The sequence below is a fragment of the Dioscorea cayenensis genome, unplaced genomic scaffold (assembly GCF_009730915.1).
Source record: "Dioscorea cayenensis subsp. rotundata cultivar TDr96_F1 unplaced genomic scaffold, TDr96_F1_v2_PseudoChromosome.rev07_lg8_w22 25.fasta BLBR01000924.1, whole genome shotgun sequence".
In the NCBI taxonomy this organism is placed as follows: domain Eukaryota; kingdom Viridiplantae; phylum Streptophyta; class Magnoliopsida; order Dioscoreales; family Dioscoreaceae; genus Dioscorea; species Dioscorea cayenensis.
In genome coordinates, this window is record NW_024087315.1 from 49,882 (window position 1) to 65,603 (window position 15,722).

Sequence of the window (15,722 nt, forward strand, 5' to 3'; positions counted from 1 at the left end):
AGAGATCCACCAACGTGCACATCATTGAAGAGGAAAGTGATTCGGGACGTAAAGCGTGTGCCCGTTTATGCTACCCCAATGAAAGTATGGAATTCAGGAGTATTTCCGACGAGACTTTTAGCGAGTTCATCGTGGTAAAACAATGTAGCAAGTACTGTAGCAGCCCGGCCGAGAAATCAGAGAAACAGATAATCCACACGGGCGTGTGGAAATTATCCACGCTCTTGTAGAAATTCCACAGGGGCGTGTGACATCATACACGCCCGTGCAGTCGCCCGATTCCAGCCTTATTTAAAGCTTATTTCAGCCCCGATTTTGGTATTCTTTTCTCCATCTTTTCCCAACTTGTGAGAGGGCTTCGGCTAGGGTTTCGAGGGGTATTGACCAAGGTTTTGGGGAGGTTCTACGGCTCCGACATCGTGATTCCATTAGGAAGAAGATTGGTAGGGGAGCTTCGATCGAGGCGTATCCTATACCGAACGAAGGAATCCTTGGACGACGAGTAGAGGACTTTCCACAAGACCATCGACACGACCATCGAGGGGGTTTCTTTATGGATTCATTGCTTTTACATTCAATTTATGGAGAGCTAAGCACCTAGTGTGTACTTGGTTGATTGTGAACCCTAGTATATATTCGTTTCTTTGAACTTCTTTATTATGCTTTAAATAAATTGATGTTTATTGTGAGTTCCAACCTTGAATGATTGATTGTATGAACATTTCCCCTAGAGTGACACTAGGGTTGAGAGTACTTGTTGGTAACCTTGTGAGTGAGTGACACACCACGAGCGTTAAACAAAGCTAGGTTGGAAAGGGTTGAGAGGGTGAGTCGAGAGGTACATGAGCGTCGCCTTTCCCCTCCGACGTGATAGATTCTACCTCCGTTCCTTGAGTTCATTGCAGACATAATAGAGTGAATGGTCTAAGGGATGAACCTCCGCTGGGGCCTAGTTGCGCGTGTAATGGAGTGAAGCGTTGAGGGGATCTTACTATCTAGGGCTTAATTGTGGCTAGGGACCTTCCGCCTGGACCAAAGAGTTAGGTCTATAATTAGGAAGTGATTTATCACTTGGAATCCCTAGAGCCCATTGCAACTTTGTTCGAGTGTGAGGTTGAGGGGTTACTTAATCTCTCCTCCGGGACATGAATAGAGTTAGGCATAGTTGACCTTAGATTTGGGACTATGTATGTAAGGATTTCCACGACTCACCATTGCATTGATTAGGAAGCATAATAGAGAGTTCTTGCACTTGAAGCGATTATCCTAGGTGAAGCATCATCCGAGTACCCCATCTTTATCGATTGCCTTACCTCCTCCTTACTTTTGCTCTCTTACTTGTTGCTTTTAATTGTTGAGAATTGAATCATTATCACACTTATCATTGTTGATACTCCACATAGCTAAGAATCGAATTAAGTGTCTTTACTCACTACTCCCTGTGGATTCGACCCCGCTCACCCAGGATTATTACTTCGACAAACCCGTGCACTTGCGGGATATAAGCAAGGGGATCTTGTCAAGTTTTTGGCGCCGTTACCGGGGAGTAGGCGTTTAGAGATACTTTGAACTTTGTTTTTTTATCTATTTACCCTTCATTCTATTTCATAACTTCTTATTCTATCATCATTCTGATTTTCTTTTTCTTTACTTTTTGTGCAGCTTCAGGTTATGACCCGAGGGAATCCATCAATATTGATTGAAGGAGACCTTGAGCTTGAACGTACACTTGAAGGAAAGGGAAAGAACACCATGACAAGAACGACCCTAATCAAGCTGATTTGGAAGTAGAAGGATCTGACAACATGGCAGAACAAAATGAGCAACAACGGACACTATCCGATTTTGCGGACCTTCGAGTGTTAGGGACATAGTCGAGTATTGTGCGTCCCCTAATTACTACTCGAATTTTCGAGCTAAAAGCCGAGCATTCATCCATATCTTTGCAGCGATCCGCACAATTCAACGGTTTGGCCGATGAGGATCCAAATAGTCACATAGAGAGCTTCCTCGAGGTGTGTGACATGCTGAAGATAAATAGTGTGACGGATGATGCCATCAAATTATGAACCTTCCCATTTTCCTTAAAGGGGAAAACAAAGCAGTGGCTACACTCATTACCTAGGGCATCAATCACTACATGGGAGGAGATGGTAGAAGCTTTTCTAGCCCGTTATTTCCCTCCCGGAAAATCAGCAAAGCTTAGGAATGAGATCTCATCCTTTATGAAGTTGGAATTGAAGTCTCTATTTGAGACATGGGAAAGGTTCAAGGAACTCCTGCGCAAGTGTCCGCAACACGGATTCCCGGAGTGGATGATTGTTCAAACCTTCTGCAATGGTTTGAACCCGAGTACAAGGCAACTCTTGGATGCGGCGGCAGGAGGTACCTTAGGTAGCAAGACCCCCGACGAGGCTCGTCAATTGATTGAGGAAATGGGGTTAAATAGCTACCAGTGGAACGCTAGAGAGAAGAAAAAGGTGGCCGGTCTCCATGAAATTGATGCGGTAACTTCATTGGCGGCCCAAGTGGAGAGTTTGAGTAAGAAGCTAGATCTTATAGCTTCAAATAGAGTGGCGGTCGTGACCAATTGCACCGGTTGTGGTGGAGGACATGCTTCCTCCGATTGCCAAATTGTCATTGGTGATGTTTCTTCAGTTGAGAATGTCGACTTTGTAGGTAATGGAATGAGACCTCAAGGGAATCCATACAGACAACACCTACAATTCGAGGTTGGAAGAATCATCCCAACTTTTTCATGGAGTAATCAAGGACCACAGAAGACCATGGGGCCATCGGGGTCCCAACAACAACAACAAGCCCCTCAAGTGGAAAAAGCAATTTCGGGGCTTTGGAAACCCGAATGACGGATTTGGAGAAGCACTTGGCTAGATTTGTTCAATCAGCAAATACAAGGTTTGAATCAGTCGAGGCTACACTTCGCAATCACACCGCCTCCTTGCACAACCTTGAAAATCAAGTGGGGCAAATTGCGAAATCTCTTTCCGAAAGGCCACATGGAAGTTTACCAAGCAACACGGAAACCAACCCGAGAGAACATGTGAATGCGATCGCTTTAAGAAGTGGTCATGAGGTTGAAGGGCGGCTTCTGAGTGAAAAGCCGAAAGAACACACACCCGAGGGCGTAGAGGTTGAGAAGGAAGCAAACAAAGAGAAAGAGATGGCACCCCCATCTTTCAAGCCAAGAATCCCTTATCCCTCTAGATTGAAGAATGACCAAGGGGATGACCAGTATAAGAAGTTCCTGAGTTTGTTCAAGCAACTCAACATCAACATTCCTTTTGTTGAGGCTTTGGCTCAAATGCCTAAGTATGCAAATTTCCTAAAAGACCTATTGACCAACAAGAGGAAATTGGAGGAGAGTGCTTCAGTGGTGCTTGATGCTTCATGCTCGGCGGTGTTACAAAAGAACATGCCGAACAAGAAGAAAGACCCGGGAAGCTTCATTATTCCGTGTAACATTTGTAACTTAGGTGAGGAAATGGCATTGGTGGATTCGGGGGCAAGTATCAACGTCATGCCATATACTTTCTTCCAAAAGCTAGGCTTGGGTGAGCCTAGGCCTACTCGGATGACTTTACAATTGGCGGACCGAATGGTACGACATCCAAGAGGCATCATTGAAGACGTACTTGTCAAGGTGGACAAGTATATTTTTTCGGTTGACTTTGTAGTGCTAGATGTTGATGAGGATGCAGATGTACCCTTGATACTTGGGAGACCGTTCTTGCGGACTTCCAAAGCATTGATTGACATGGATGGCGGAGAGCTCACATTAAGAGTCGGAGACGATAAGCTCACTTACCGCTTTGTTGAAGCCATGCGGCATTCTCTCGATTTTGATGACACTTTGTATTTCCTAGACACTACTGATGAGATTGTTGATGAATATATACAGGAAATGTTCAACCCGGATCCGTATGAAGGTTTGTTCGACCAAGAGGAGAGAAATGAAGAAGTACTGATGCTTGGGTCGACCGGAGAGGAAACATCTACCCCGGGAATCTTGAAGAAGGTGCTCCGGAAAATGAAAAGGGCTCGAAGACACCACCGAAAATGCCACAATACTGTTGGAGATGTACATGAGCCAAGGGAGTTGGACTGAACAATTTGCTAGGTGGTCCGAGCCCGATAGTACACCCTCTACCCTCAAGAGACTTTGCTCATCATGCTTTCAAGTTATGGGTAAGAGGCGAGCTTCATTCATGAACCCCGTGAGGTAAGAATGATACGTCAAGCTTAGTGACGTTAAACAAAGCACTTCTTAGGGAGGCAAACCCAAGTATTACTCATTTTTCGTACTTTTTAGTTTAGTTTGTTTGCATGAATAAATTGTTAAGTGTTGGTGTTTCAATTTTTTGAGTGCTTGTCTTTCGCGATTTTATTTTGGGTTTTTAAAAAGAATTCATTGTATGTTTTGTTGAGAATTGGCGAAGTTTGGTCGTTTGAGTTCTATTTTGTGTTTTTTATCTGGTATACTTTGCACAATTGGGCAGGCTCTGAGTGTGTAAACATGTTCGGACTAGTTACGCAGAGCGTGCAAGTTTTTTTCTAAGTCATCCGAGAAAAACACGCAGGCGTGTGGAAATTCCACACGCGTGGGTGTGTACTTGTGAACTCTTCCGAGAGAGGGCATGGGTGGCGTGCGGCTGCCCCTGTGGGACGACCATGCGATTGGCGCCTGCCTGGGTAATTTCCACATGTGCGTGTGCCTTCCCTGCAGAGTTGGGTCGATTTTTCCCGAGAATACAGGGGCGTGGACTCGCCCGTGGATGACTTCTGTGAACCACGCACGGCGTGGGTAATTTCCCTGCACTGCGTGCGAAAACTCTGCAGGTTGCTCCCTCCATCCCAGAAAACACAGGGGCAGCGGCCGCCTCGTGAGTTGAGGTCACGTGAATGCCCTACGCCCGTGGGGAATTTCGCGCAGGGCGTGTGGGCGACTTGATATTTTTCTCAGATGACCAGGGAAGCCACAAGGGCATGCGTCCGCCTCGTGGGTCCTGGGCGACTGAGCATGGGTATTTTTCCGACGCCCGTGTGAGATCGATCGAGTCAAGGGAGCGTTTTCCAGAAGGCACGAGGGGACGTGTGTACACCCACGTGGTGCTCTCGAAGTGAGGCGCTGCAGGCGTGGGTAATTTCCACACGCCTGTGGGGATATACAGAATTCCAAGAGACGCGATTTTCTCCTTAAAAACCTTGTGATCTCCAGTCGCCGAAAAACGGTTCCCGATTATCTTTCGACCCTTCGTTGCTAATTGGAGGAATTTTCTTCGCTAATCTTACCGAATTTCAGACGTTTTCATATTCATCTCTTCGATAATCCTTTTATCATCTTTTCTTCGCCAATTATGGTTTTCACGGGTTGAATGCTTTTAAATGCGAGTTTTTATGCATGATGGATGTGTAGTAAGCAGTTAGAAGTGATTTTACAATTGAATTGTTAAGATTTGTTGTGCACCCGTGTGGGAGTTTCACGCTCTGCAGAGCCACACGGGCGTGGGTAATATCCACAGGCCCGTGTGGAATTCTGCATTATATTGCTTCTGAGATTTTTTTACTGTTTTCGTCTTTTTCACTCCAGCTATGGCACCTCGAGCGAAGAAGAACGAAGTTAAGCGCCTCAAACTTACTTCACCCGAGCCGATACATATGGAATTCTCGAACCCCGAGCATCAGGCTCACTTCGAGAGACTTTCAGCACTCGGGTTTAGTCAGACTTGCTTTGCGGATTTACAAGTACTTCAACAGATTCAGCAGGGTGATGAGGTGATTAATGAGATTGATGAGATGCTGGCAGTGGGAAGCTGGAGGAGGCTGCTGACAATTAGTGAACCACCTTACCGCATACTTACGCTAGAGGTTTTAGCGTCCTTTGAGTTTCTATTGCTACATGGGAGAGTTGACACTACAGAGATGATATAGTTTCGGGCATACGGATATCCATTCTCTATGAGCGTCACTGAGTTTTCGATTAGGACGGGCCTGTATGATGTCGCTTATACAGGTACCGTGGAGTATGGCCGACTACTAGTAGATTTTCAAGTGTCAGTCACCCCATATCATGCATACAGGATTTTGTGTGGGCGTTGGGAGTACGAACCGGGATTATCAAAGGCTTCTAGTTTGTCCCGGTTCGATTCATGAGATGTACACTGCAGTCATTAGCGTGTCCGTGACAGTCGAGCGAGATAACATGCCCACTTTGACCGGGGATCGGATCTGCTTTTCTTATACTCCATGGCTCGCAATGTACAACTTCACTTAGGGTGCATTCTAGCAGATGTTTTGCAGTACCAGGGTCGTTCGACGAGAGTGGGTCTACTATTTGTGGGCCCTTATATTACCAGACTCATTTTAGGAATGGGTTTGTGCGACGCTCTACGTGGTGTTGAGAGGACAGTTGTGCCCATCGCTCTTACGTTCGATACGATCAGGATGATGGGGTTGGTACGGAGGTTTGGGCAAGGGGTTTATGTTCTCACTCCAGCTACCGCTGAGACCACCAGAAGCGAAGGAGATACTACGGGGGGTGTCCAGCAGACTGCTCCATCTTCTGTAGCACCGGGTATTCGAGCCTATGATCATATTGAGAGGCTGGAGACCGATGTTAGAGAGATTCGGACTGAGATAGAGGAGCTCCGGGCTTTGCAGTCGGCTCAGTACACAGATCTTATGGCCCGATTTGATTTCCTTCGAGATCTAATAAGACCCAGATCTTCAGTACCTCCAGCACCTCCATCCTCGACCCCAGCACCAAAGTACCCACTATATGCTTCCACTTCAGCAGCAGCAGCAGCGGAGACCGAGAACGACTTCGGCACTTGACCTTTCTTTTACTTTCATGCATTTTACTTTATCTTATTTTCTTGTTTTTAGACTTGTTCACTCAGAAAGGATTTTTTCCTTCTGAGTTTATGTTATTTTGCATTATCGTGTTGTATTCATTGTTTCATCTTTTTTACACTCGAGTTATTTTTGTTTTTCTTGAGCTTCTCGAATCCCTCGTGTAGTGCGTGCGAGATGGTCTTGTCTTTTTTAGAAATTGAGACTTAGTCATGGAGTACGGCCAAGGTGCTTTTGGCACTTGGCCGTGCGAGCTTCACAACCCGTTGGAACACTACTCCCAATGAATTAGCTTCATCAAACGCAACACTAGGAGTCGGGGAGTATTGTTTTTGATTGCTTCTCCCACATCTATTTTTTTGAATGATATATTTTTGAGTGAGCTTGCATGTGTACAATGAGGACAATGCACAACTTAAGTGTGGGGGAGTTTCATAATGCGCACATCTTTTCTATTGTTCTTGATTGATATATGCTCACATAGCCAATGGCGGTTCACCGTAGTTGCAATGATTGTATTCTTAAGTCTAGGAGAATTGTTAACATTGAATATTTTCATACTCTAGTTCTTGCTTGAATTTTTAGGAATTTTTGCCCGATTTACACTTAGTGCACTACTCACTCTTTGAACTCTATTGAAAACTCATGTTCGATGTTAAAGGGACTAGTTATAGTTGTTTCTTGTGTTAAATTCAGAGCTACCACCTATAAAGTATGAAGCTACCACCTATGAAGTATGAAGCTACTCTCATATGTATGAAGCTACCACCTATGAAAAGAAAGAACAAAATAGTTTTATTGTTTAGTTGTGCTATTGGGTGGAAAGAGCCAGCACCTATGAAGTATGAAGCTACTCTCATAAGTCGGATACTAGTTATGCCCTAATGAGAGAAAGAGCTATCTCATGGGATGAGTGAAAGCTACCACCCCGGTAGAAAGAGCTACCACCTCGAAAGTGTGAAAGCCACCTTAGCGGCCGCTTGGGAAAGGGCTACCTTAGAGGATGTGTGAAGCTACTACCGTTTTTGAAATGTTCGTTGTTTTCTTGTTGTAGATAAATAAGTCCGTTGTACTTAGAACTTTGAGGAGTATACCTTGGGTTGTTTTGAGTGAGTTCACACACATACACGAAATTCGGGTTTGTTGTCCTTTTTGATTCAAGTTTTTTTAGCTAGAGCATTGATTTTTTTCGTATTTAGTGTTTAAATTTTTCCTTACTTGTAGAATACTCTCTTTGTATACCTTGGTGAACCCTAAGGCCAAGCACTTTCAATATTTTTCTTCATCAATGCATGAATGTTTTTAATGTTTGCTTGAGGACAAGCAAAAAGCTTAAGTGTGGGGTAGTTTGATAAGTGCTTGTGCGATACGAATGCGAAGCGTTCATTCCTTATGTTGAGCATTACTTTTCTCAGGTTTTACATTAATATGTGTGTTTTTATGTTAATTTTATGCACGTAGGGTTGTGAGGCCGAGTATGAAGGAAATAGGCCAATGTGGATCATAATGCACCTATTTTGGAGGAGATCTTGCTAAGGTTCAAACGCGAAGACATATGTCAGGGGTGAGATGCTAGAGTGTGTGCCAACCTCCTCGTATTCGAATGAGCACATTCATTTGGAGGGGCACAAAGGCAGTCACACTCGAACATTCTGATTTATGCATATAAGAACAAGAGATCCACCAACATGCACAGCATTGAAGAGGCAAGTGATTCACGACGTAAACGTGTGCCCGTTTGCATTACCCCAATGAAAGTATGGAATTCGGGAGTATTTCCGGCATAGTACTGTAGCAGGTTACTGTGGCAAAACACTGTAGCAAGTACTAGAGCAGCCCGGCCGAGAAATCAGAGAAACAGAGAATCCACACTGGCGTGTGGAAATTATCAACGCCCGTGTTGAAATTCCACAGGGGCGTGTGACATCATACACGCCCGTGCAGTCGCCCGATTCCAGCCCTATTTAAAGTCGATTTCAACCCCGATTTTGGTATTCTTTTCTCCATCTTTTCCCCAACTTGTGAGAAGGCTTCGGCTAGGGTTTCAAGGGGTATTGGCCAAGGTTTTGGAGAGGTTCTATGGCTCTGACATCATGATTCCATTAGGAAGAAGGTTGGTAGGGGAGCTTCGATGCAGGCGTATCCTATACCGGACGAAGGAATCCGTGGACGACGAGTAGAGGACTTTCCACAAGACCATCGACATGACCATCGAGGGGGTTTCTTTATGGATTCATTTCTTTTATATTCAATTTCTTTGATTGTACTTAGCTCCATGGAGAGCTAAACCCCTAGTGGGTACTTGGGTGATTGTGAACCCTAGATGTATTCGTTTCATTGAACTTCTTTATTATGCTTTCAATAAATTGATGTTTATTGTGAGTTCCAACCTTGAATGCTTGATTGTATGAACATTTCCCCTAGAGTGACACTAGGGTTGAGAGTTCTTGTTGGTAACCTTGTGAGTGAGTGACACACCACGAGCGTTAGACAAAAGCTAGGTTGGAGAGGGTTGAGAGGGTGAGTCGAGAGGCACGGGAGGCGTCCCCTTTCCCTCCGGCGTGATAGATTCTACCTCCGTTCCTTGAGTTCTTTGCGGCCATAATAGAGTGAATGGTCTAAGGGATGAACCTCCGTGGGGCCTAGTTGCGCGTGCAATGGAGTGAAGCGTTGAGGGGATCTTAGTATCTAGGGCTTAATTGTGGCTAGGGACCTTCACGCTGGACCTAAGGGTTAGGTCTATAATTAGGAAGTGATTTATCACTTGGAATCCCTAGAGCCCATTGCAACTTTGTTCGAGTGCGAGGTTGAGGGGTTACTTAATCTCTCCTCCGGAACATGAATAGAGTTAGGCATAGTTGACCTTAGATTTGGGACTATGTATGTAAGGATTTCCATGACTCACCATTGCATTGATTAGGAAGCATAATAGAGAGTTCTTGCACTTGAAGCGATTATCCTAGGTGAAGCATCATCCGAGTACCCCATCTTTATCGATTGTCTTACCTCCTCCTTACTAGCTCGCATGACCAAAAACTTCGCTTAATCCAGATGAAAGAGTGATGACATCAAAAATCCACAAGAAAACACACAGCAATGCGTCAAAACATATAGACACCAACACTCAATAGTTTATTAATGCAAACACTAAACTAGCAACTAAGAAAATAGTAAACACTTTGGTTGCCTCCCAAGAAGCGCTTGTTTAATGTCCCTAAGTTTGACGTACCTTGTTTTACCTCATGGGGGTTCATAGATGAAGGTTGCCCTCTTATCCATAAGTGGAAATCATGATGAGCAAAGTCTCTTGAATGTAAAGGGGGAGTTATCGGGCTTGGTACCACTTAACAAGGGTTCATCCAACTTATTCTGTTCACACACATCCCCAACAGCCTTGGGGCATTTCTTGTGGCGTCTCCTCACCCTCTTCATCTTCCTGAGCATCTTCTTCATGATTCTTGGAGTAGATGGTACTTATTCCTCCAGACCAAGCATCATTACTTCTTCATTGTCCATCTCTTGGTCGAATAAACCCTCGTATGGGTCTGGATTGAGCATTTCCTGCATGTATTCATCAATAATTTCATCAGTAGTGTCAAGAAAGTAAAGAGTATCATCAAAGTTAAGATAATGTTGCATGGCTTAAGTAGGCGGTATGTGAACTTATCATCTCCAACCCTTAGTGTCAACTCCCCGCTGTCCATGTCGATCAATGCCTTGGAAGTACGCAAGAATGGCCTCCCAAGTATCAAAGGAACATCCGCATCCTCATCGACGTCCAACACCACAAAATCTATAGGAAATATATATTTATCAACTTTGACATGCACATCTTTAATGATCCTCCTCGGATGTCTCGATGTTCGGTCTTCCAATTGCAATGTCATCCGAGTGGGCCTAGGCTCTCTCAAGCCTAGCTTTTAAAAGATGGAATATGGCATGACATTGATACTTTCCCCTTAGTCCACTAATGCCATTTCCTCACCCAAATTTCCAATGTTGCACAGAATGATGAAGCTTCCTGGGTCTTTCTTCTTGTTCGGCATATTCTTTTGCAAGACCGCCGAGCAACACGCATCTAGAATCACTGAGGCACTCTCCTCCTATTTCCTCTTGTTGGTCAACAGGTCCTTCAAGAATTTTCCATATTTAGGCATTTGGGACAATGCCTCAACAAAGGGAATATTAATGTGGAGTTGCTTGATCAAACTCAGGAACTTCTTGTACTGTTCATCCGCTTGGTCATTCTTCAATCTAGAGGGATAAGGGATTCTTAGCTTGAATGGTGGGGTCACCACCTCCATCTCTTTGCTTGCTCCCTCCTAAACCTCTATGACCTCGGTTGCGTCTATATTGGACTTCTCACTCGGAAGCCTACCGTCAACCTCACGACCATTTCTCAAGGTGATCGCCTTCACATGCTCTCTAGGATTGATCTCGGTATTGCTTGGCAAGCTTCCTTGTGGTCTCTCTGATATAGACTTCGTAATTTGCCCCACTTGATTCTCAAGATTGTGCAAGAAAGTGGTGTGGTCACAAAGTGTAGCCTCGACTGATTGAAACCTTGTATCCGATGATTACACAAATCTAGTCAAGGTCTTCTCTAAATCGGTCATTCTTGTCTCCAAGCCTGAAACTCGGTTCTCCATGTTCGGGGCTTGTTGTTGTTGGAAACCCGGCAGTGCCATGGCCTTTTGTGGTCCTTGGTTGCTCCACGAAAAATTGGAATGATTCTTCCTGTTGTACCCTGTCCTGATTTAGACCTCGGGCCTATTTAGATTTTTATGCTTGCATTAGGGGTAAAATGGTCATTTAGTAGTAGTGGCATTTTTGCATGTTTGCATAGTAGTTTTATGTGGAAAAATCGGGGGCAATTCCGTCATTTGGATCCATTTCTATGATTTTTCTATTAAGAGGGCAATTAGGTCATTTCCTATTTAAAAAATGAAAAATGAATGAATGAATGAGAAAAAGCCTGAGAGTTCTTTTCCTTTCTTGCTTCCTTGCTTCTTGTTCTTCTTGTTCGGCCGAGCATAAACTTAGAAACAAAAATCTTTCCGGCGAGAATTTCCGGCGACCTTCAATACCAAACTTATTCCTCTCTCACTCCCGAATCCGGTAAGCCTTATATCCAATGTTTTTGTTTTGTATTTCACCCGTATTTCCTTGTTTTTAGAAATATATAAAAATTTCGATTTCTCCATGAATATGATGATTCATAGGCTTAAATTGAAGCCAATGATTTATAATGCATGTATGAGAATGTTGTAGAAGAAAATTTTTGATTTAGAGTTGTAAATTGGGAGAAAACCATAGTATAAGGTTCGGGTTACTGTAGCAATTTCGAAATTACTGTAGCACCGAAAATTTTGAGCCTTATATGGTATTTCTTTGGTCCACATTGAAGCTCTTCTTACCCTGAACTCATTGGAACTAGTTTTACTCCATTCTGAGATCGTTTGGATCCAAAATGACGATGTTTTGCCCTAAAACCCTAATATTTTGTATTAGACATGTATAATCGTATTTTATACATTTTCTTGTGATTATCATTCTTATGTTCATTAAAATTTGAATTCCCTGCTTGTATCTGGGTGGCGAAGCGTCCTCCAAGGGGAAGGAGCTCGCCGATCAGTGAGTGCGCCCTCGTGACGAGACGAGCGGGTTCTCGTGAGTGGTTAAATTTATAATTGCATAGATTTAATAAGAGTACTAAAGTATTTCTTCATGTGTTTTATCACATAAACTTGATGATAAAATTGACTTCCTTTGATATATATATATATATATTTTGAGTACGAATTTACTTGAAATGGTTAAAACTAGAATGCTTATACCTATTTATTTGAAAGAAACATGTTTACTTGCATTTCCGTATTTATATGCAAATGAGATATGGTTTGATGTACATTTCCATATTTAAACATTGTATGATGGATTATTTGAATTGGAAGTTGGAAAGAATTATATTGTGGCATTTAGTTTTGATGGTGACAGCAGACTTTAGTCCGACACTGCAGTGTGGGGTTCCACGGTCCGGCCTAATGGTAGGCGGCGTGGTTAACCCTGGTTTACCCTGGTCAAGAGGTGCGCGGAGCCATTGACGAGGGGGTTCTCTATGTGAGAAACCCGGGGTCACCACATCGGGGATCTCGAGTGGCCAACACCAAGGAAAGGCACCCTTTTAAATTTTTAAAAAGTTTTAAAAAACTCCTTGGTGGTCCCACAGCTAGTCGCGGCCACGATTAGTGTGGGGAACCGCTTTTAGGCCACCTGTATTTTTGGAGCTATGTTCATTATGTTTTTAAAATGTTATTTGCTTTTTACTATTGATGAATCTTGTGTTATTTGTTAATATGTTGAATACTTGGAACCCGATTTTTATATGCTATTATTATTTCTTTGAATTACCATTTGAAATACTTTATCACTCGTTACATCTATGCTCGACACCACTCACTGGGTAACCTCTCGTACTCACCACTCCCCTTTTTTTATCTTTTTAGACTGCGACGTTGGGACGAGTTGTGTTGTGCAAAGCAGAGAGGTTTATCCGTCACTTCTTATTTAGGTTTGTTATAGTATGCATGTACCCTCTATGGATCCACTAGACTTGACCTTATATGTGGTTCTTGTATTTATATTTTCGGGTTGTATCTTAAAACCCTGGTTTGTGCTGTTATTGTTGCTACTTTGTGTTTAGGGTTCCTAGTACTAGGGAACCCTATTTGTGATATTTTATTATGTTGTCTTCTAGTTACATAATTGTGATAACAGGTTTATATTGAGCCTTACGGCGACACGAAAGTGGGACCGCTAGGGACCCACTTCTGTCGTCGTGGCGGTTGCCACGCGCTCGGTTAGGGTTCGGGCGTGACAATTTTAGTGGTATCAGAGCTAAAGGTTTACATTGATCTTAGTTTAAATTCTAAAATTGTTGATTTCCTTAAAGACTAGTGGATCCAATTCATCGATTTGCATTGAGCATAAGTGCATATAGGAGTTAAGCTTAAAAAAATTTGTCTCTCTTTGTTCTTTTCGCTTAGAATGCCAAAGACAACGTCCCACGTACGCGTCGAGGAGCTAGTGTTCCTTCTGGGGAACCTACTCCTGCTCAACCTCTTTCTCCCCATAGGCAAGAGGTCAATTCAGGACATGAGCCTGCTGTGGCAGCTTCTGCGCATGCTCCTGGAGTTCCAGGTCCTGTACCTCAAACTGTAACCCCAGGAGTAGCACCACCACCTGAAGCTCTCCAAAGCTTTAAGGCATATTGGGATGCTCAGGGTCGTCAGCCGACATATCAGGAATATCGTGATTTCCTTGGTTATTGAGCTTGTTTGGGGATGATCCCCATACCGAGCCGATGTTCCATCTCACCACCACCACCCCCAATACCTTCAGTTCAGCAAGCACCAGTGGAAGACAGTAAAATCAGTCAGAGCTTAATTTTGTCCAAGCTACTGAAGGAAGCAAGACAGTTGGGATGTAATGCTTTTGATGGTTCAGGTGATGCTATGGCTGCCAAGGAATGGTTAAAGAGGTTGCTTGCTACTTTTGAAGACATGGGCATAGAAGATGAGTTGAAACTAAAGGTTGCAGTCAGGCTTTTGGAAAACAGAGCAAGGATCTGGTGGGAAACTCTCAAGAGTCGTTCAGAAATACCACTGACTTGGTCAGATTTTCTACATGAGTTTGATGAAGAATATTACACTCGATTTCACCGTGACCAGAAGCGACAAGAGTACATGAAATTGGTTCAGGGAAATAAGGCGAAGGCGTAATATGAAGCAGATTTGAAAAGAATTGGCAAATTTTTGTACCTGAAAATTGTTGGTGGTGAAGAAGCTTTATTTTCCAAGTTTGAGGCGGGGACTCGAATCTTAGTATCGTAGAGAAGATGGCAATTCATCGGGAATCAAAGCTTCAAAGAAGTGGTTCGATTAGCATTGAGGGTCGAGAAATTGGTTCTTGAAGGTAAACGCCTCGTGAAAATTTGGCCAAGAGAAGAAACTCAGATTTTTCAAGGCCGTCCAAGCGCAGCAAGAGTGAGGGTACTTCTTCAGGTTTTTCAGGATCCAGCTCGACCGGACCTCCATCGTGGCAAGCCGGGCAATCAGAAGGGTGCTACATCTGCGAGTGGCAGTTATGGAGGGAAATCAACTGGAAATGTTCCCAGATGCCAGAACTGCAATAGATTCCATCCAGGTCCATGCCGTGAACCACGCAGATGCTATCAGTCAGGGCGATCTGGGTCACCTTAAGTCGACGATGTCCAGAGTTAGGGCAGTACAACACTGTGTTCAAGATCTCCTCCTCGCGGACGACGTAGTCGATCTAAGGGTGTACCGCCTATTACTTCTACACCGCTGCCTCGACCGCATCGCTTGTTGCTAGTAATAGTCCACAAGGTGGAACAAAGCACGACCCTCGAACTCGCTCTCGCACTGCAGTTTTTTTGCCATGACCAATGAGGAAGCCCGAGGATGCACCCAACGTGATTACAGTGCATCGTATCTATTTTTTTCAAACGATGATGCATATGTATTGATTGACTCGGGTCGAGAGATCTTTTGTTAGCAATCGCATTTTCATGTCATGCCGATAGAATAGCCTCCCCTATTAGACTGTGAACTTCCGATACAAACACCTCCCGGGTGAAGAGATTGTCGGGGAGGTTGTTTTTTTCGTGGATGTCCTATCAAAGTGAAGGGTGTAGATTTTTGAGGCGATTTGATTCCATTGGAGATGCGAGATTTTTGATGCCATGCTTGGTATGGACTGGTTAAATAGGCATAAGGCTTCCATTGACTGCTTCAAGAAGGAAGTAACTTTGCAAAGCTCTCATGGACTGA

General features: G+C 43.8%; 1 non-coding gene across 1 annotated transcript; it reads right to left on the bottom strand.

Annotated features, from left to right (window-relative positions):
• Positions 1-2,198: 2,198 nt before the first annotated feature.
• LOC120255281 lies at positions 2,199-2,305 on the bottom strand. The gene has a single exon (XR_005534954.1). It is a non-coding gene; the product is annotated as a small nucleolar RNA R71 (small nucleolar RNA).
• Between the last annotated feature and the right edge of the window lie 13,417 nt (positions 2,306-15,722).